Consider the following 4,996-nt stretch of genomic DNA (forward strand, 5'->3'; position numbering starts at 1 on the left):
CACTATTTAATAGATCTCAAATTTGTTTTTTACCAAAAGCTACTCAGATGTCCAAATGATTTAAAATTTGAACCCGACATCAGGCACCAAATTATCTATCATGCCAAAAAAATTGGATTTTTTTAAATTTCGCTAGTATTTGTTTTGATTATTTTATTCAGCGCAGGTGCAGATGCTCCTAGAAGCCAAAATGCCTCACTCCGTGTGGAGGTCCTTTCTAGTTATGGTTGGAGAACGGCGATAGAGAGGACGGGCTCGCATGCTCCTGGAAGGCGTGCCAATGAGACAGCTCCGCGTGCGTCCGATCAATCAATACGATCATATGAAGATAGCGCATACGGCGAATGAACAGTGACGTACAGGAGCAACGTCGTTAAAAGGGGAGTTATCTTCACGGCTCCCCTTTGTTTGTTCTGTCGGTACATCATGTAAGGCGAACGGTACAGATACAGGTGAAAAGTAACGCCGTTCTTGTGCGACGAACGTCCAAAGTTGACGGCGTGGATTCGCTCCCTCGCCCCAACCACCCACGTCTTTACTCCAAGCGTAAAGAAAAGAAAAACAAATATATCACTTGGGCCGCCGCGCGCAACAGTTCTCCAGGAGCTCGAGGCTATGGCGACGGCGGATGCAGCTTCGGTGCCTTTAAGGCACCTGCCTTTGGGTCACTGACATGTGGACCAGCCACTTGTTGGGTCCACATATCAGTGACCCAAAGGCAGGTCCCTTAAGGCACCGAAGTATTGTCCGGCAACGGCGGAGGCGGGAGTCGACAGATTTGGGATTCTATCAGATCCGATTGACAGGTATGTTCGCTGCCATGGCTGTATCCTTTGTATTTGTGGGCGGTGTGCGTAGCAGAGCAGCCTATAAGTGCGCTGTCTTGTTTGTCCATAGGTTTTCCCTGCCGGATCTAGCCGGCGGCAACTCCATGATGCGCATCGAACCCACTGATCCTCCGGACTGTACACCCTCCGAGTCCAGCATGAGCGATGCGGGTGACACAGCGTTGATAGTGGAAGTGGATTTACACAGTACTTGTGAGGGAGCGACCCTGACCCTGTCAGTGCCGAACTTAGAGCAGTCAATTGGCAAAGATGACCCCCAAGCCCCTGGCTGCACCAAGAGGTATGTGCATTTCAACCAATACCCCCGTAGATCAAAATATAACTTCAATTGTGTTTTGGAGCTTGTCTGATGTGAGGCGCGGGCATGGCATGTAGGAGCAGATTTAAAACAAAAATTCAGTGAACTAAGCAAAAGAATTTTGACTATGTATTACTAAAGAATTTTGACTATGTATTACTAAAAAATTCAGTGCTCACAGGTAAAGAAACAAAAAAAAATATGTGCAAAAATTAAAATTCCAAATATCTTCGCAATCAGACACAAAGGAACTTGACATGGTCTCTCTCTCGAGACAACTAGTGTCTATATTTCGCATCGTTATTACCGTACACGAGTACACGGAATGATGTTCTATCTTTTTTAGAACACCCAATTCAGTGAAACTACTGAATGATGGACTCCATTTTGCAAATCAATGCACAACAATGGAGTTTGCGTTGGAAAAAGTGATGCCAGACACAACACACCGTTGGTGCAAATGGCATGTGCTGAAGAATGCAAAGGAACAGCTTGGTCCATATTACACAAAACGGAGCAAGTTCATATCTGAACTGCATAAAATAATCCAGCACATGTTGACAGTAGACGAGTTCGAGATGACATGGAAAGAACTGATAGAAGCCCATGGTTTACATAAGCATCCTTATTTAACGCATATCTACGAAACAAGGGAGAAGTGGGCAAAGCCACACTTCAATGGAAAATTCTGCGCAAAGATGTCAAGTACCCAACACAGTGAGAGTGCCAACCATATGTTGAAGGGTTACGTCCCAGACTCCCAGCAAGTTACCCGATGCATCTATTCGTCCGGCAATACATGAGACTTCTCTTCGACAGGGAAGCAAGTGAGAACTACGAAGAGAGGCGTACAAAGATAGTAAGATTGCTAAAGTTATTCTTATACTTTCAATGCGAAATACATGTGATATTACTAATGCATCTCCCCTGCGTGCAGACATCCCCAGTTATGGAAATGACCGTGCCACTCGAGTTACACGCGAGTGAAATCTACACCTGAGCTATGTTTGAAAAATTTGGCGAAGTAATATATGAATCTATGCAGTACAAGGTGGAGGAGACCACCAAGGGCAAAACCTATTTCGTAAGACGATATCATCCCGAGAAATATGAGAAGTGGTGCAGGGTTGTCTACAAAGTAAAAGTTGCCGAAGAAGGGAAAGAACTGAAGTGTGAGTGTGCTAATTTTGAGCACACGGGTTTGCTATGCTGCCATTCAGTTAAGGTACTGAGATTTAAAACGTATTTTGCCTTCGAATTCAAGATTGTATTGCGGAGACAAAAAACTAACTTAACAACTAAATAACTTGCAGGTCCACGATTGCCTCAGCATAGACTGTATACTGACAAAACATATTCTGAAAGGGTGGACAAAAGACGCAAGGGATGTACTCCCCAACCACCTATCACATCTTCGGAGGGACAACATCTCTTTGAATTCAGTAACTTGTAGGCACTCAAATTTGTACACCCATGCTCTTGAAGTTGTACGACTTGGGGATGCAAACACAGAAGCGTATAAATTGTGCCATGAATATCCTCAAGACAGCAATGGATACATTGACTCCTATAGCCGCTTTCACTATGCGCAACTCACAGCGGATGTGGGAGTGACGCAGAAGGTAGCACAATCGGTAATTTCGTCGGACTAAAAGCTCCAGGCTGGAAACGAAAGCCTGGTCAACCAACCAGTAGCAGGGATAAACCGTCATGTGATGATCATGGTGCAAAGAGCAGGAGGAACACCTCAGCCACAAATGCACAAGCTGGAACTGGGTGCGGGACAAGTAAGCGAACTCGCTTTTGTAGTATATGTCGAGAACAAGGGCACAAGAGCATGACATGCCTGAAAAGAGGTGACCTTCTTCAGAAAGAAAGGAAAGAGGGAAAATGCTCGAACTGTGGCGTCAGTGGTCACAGGAAGAACACCTGCAACAACCTTAAGGTCGTACTCCATGTTGTTGCAAATGCTACCTTAGAGCAAAATGCAATGTGCGAGTGATTTGATTTTACTCAGTGTTTTTGTTCTAAGCTGCTCAACTTTATGTAACCGTTTAACTCAAACCGCAGTTGTCTTATAATAAGTGTTTGATAAGTACTGCATGATGTAGTTGCTGAAACTTGTTAGTGTGGTACCCATGTTTATTATTGTGAGAACGAAAAAAATAATTTTTGAGTTTGTGACTTGGCTACTGAATTCTGTTTATATTTTGCTGCCTTTGTTGATTCATACCTAAATCTAGTATGATGTATTCTGTGAGATGAAATTCAGATGAATTGGTGCAGCGGTGCGTGCTGGCACGAGTAATACAATACAGTGTGAGAGTGAAACGGAAACCATGGATCCATAAACCTCGGCTGGATCCTCGCAGGACTCGGTGGAAGGCAGGGCCGACGGCGCGTTGGTGGCGGATGAAGCTTGAGAGGGAGAGGCTGAAGTGCATTCCCGTTTTGCAGCGTTGGAACTTGGAAGAAGTCGGAGAATACGATCCAGAGAATGGAGGTTCCGCCAGCGGTGACAACTGCTCCGATACGGGTAGCTACGCGGAATCCATGACCAACCTTGTGTGCAAGCAGACGCCGCCGTCGATGGTGACAACCCACCCGCAAAGCGCCCAAATCTTGTGCAATGATCCAACGGCTCGCGTTACGACCGCCGTCTGAACCTCCAGTACATGTTGCTACAGGGCAATAACGCCGCCGCTGTTACTTGGATGGCAGTCGTCCTCACAGTAGAAACGTCGTCTCCAACCCCTTCCATGTGTCTCATTAAATTACCCGTTTTCTACGTCCTAAAATACCACACACTGTCCACATCCCCACGGTATTCGACGCCCACCGATACCGTGAGCAGGCAAGCTCGGGCACGCCAACGAATTTTCGTGGTGGTAACCCTTATTTACTGCAAAGCCAATGCTGGAGGGACTCTTGTGGAGTAGGTGTCCAGTCCAGCTTCTCCATTGTCTGGCATAACCCTGCCCACTAAACATCTGATGACAAATGTATATTGGGGGTTCCTCATGTAACCAGCTCTCACCGAACTTCCATACCGGCTATGCAGCACGCGCAAACATTTCAGCGTGTAAGTTTAGTTGCACATATAAAATGTCTCCCGCTTGATCATGAATCCATACGACCAAATTTCGTTGAAAATGATACAAATCAGTGAGCCGATGCTGCGCTTGCATAAGTCCCAATATCGTCGACGACACTAGCCTTTTTTGGACCCTTTGACACCCTCCTTCGTAGGACATTTCCAATGCGGACTATTAGAGCATCTACAGCCGGGTGTCTCAAATCTTGACTCAGACGGGCATCTCAAACGGCTCTTAAATGTCTGGGTTGACCGGCACCCTTCATATTTAGTTTAAATATGGGGCGGATATGGGACCCTCGGACGTGACCGGCACGCCTGTCATGTCAGACACGGCCCACGCTGGCCCACATATATTCCTCTCCATCCGCTCTCGGACCAAACTCTAGTCACTTCACTCCACTCCCCTCCGCCATCCAAGCTCGTCTCCACCGACGTCGGGTCATCTCCGGCATGGCGGGCAGCGGATCCGAGTCCTTCACCTCCAGGCCCGTCGAGCCCGAGCTCTTCCCACGCGGTCCCGAGGAGGAGATGGTCGTCCGGCTTGCGCTCCACCGTACCCGGGAGGAGGCCCGTGCACGGCAGCGCTCGAACTCCTTCTATTGGGAATCCATTGCGTCTATCCAAATGGTGCATGGATCCGGCGCTAGGGCAGCCGTCGCTGCCCATCGAAGACAGTGTGGTCCGTGTGGCGTCCAAACGCGGTGGCGGAAGCCACCTCTTGAGAACTGCATTGGTTTCCCTTGAAGAGGAAAG

The 4,996-nt window shown here is 47.4% G+C and overlaps 1 long non-coding RNA gene across 1 annotated transcript; it reads left to right on the forward strand.

The window, feature by feature from the left end:
- Nucleotides 1-684: 684 nt before the first annotated feature.
- LOC119331308 lies at nucleotides 685-3,343 on the forward strand. Its single transcript, XR_005160445.1, has 5 exons — nucleotides 685-806; nucleotides 898-1,128; nucleotides 1,493-2,005; nucleotides 2,084-2,371; nucleotides 2,460-3,343. It is a non-coding gene; the product is annotated as an uncharacterized LOC119331308 (long non-coding RNA).
- Nucleotides 3,344-4,996: the final 1,653 nt, after the last annotated feature.

This window comes from Triticum dicoccoides, chromosome 7A, assembly GCF_002162155.2.
Source record: "Triticum dicoccoides isolate Atlit2015 ecotype Zavitan chromosome 7A, WEW_v2.0, whole genome shotgun sequence".
Classification (NCBI taxonomy): Eukaryota; Viridiplantae; Streptophyta; class Magnoliopsida; order Poales; family Poaceae; genus Triticum; species Triticum dicoccoides.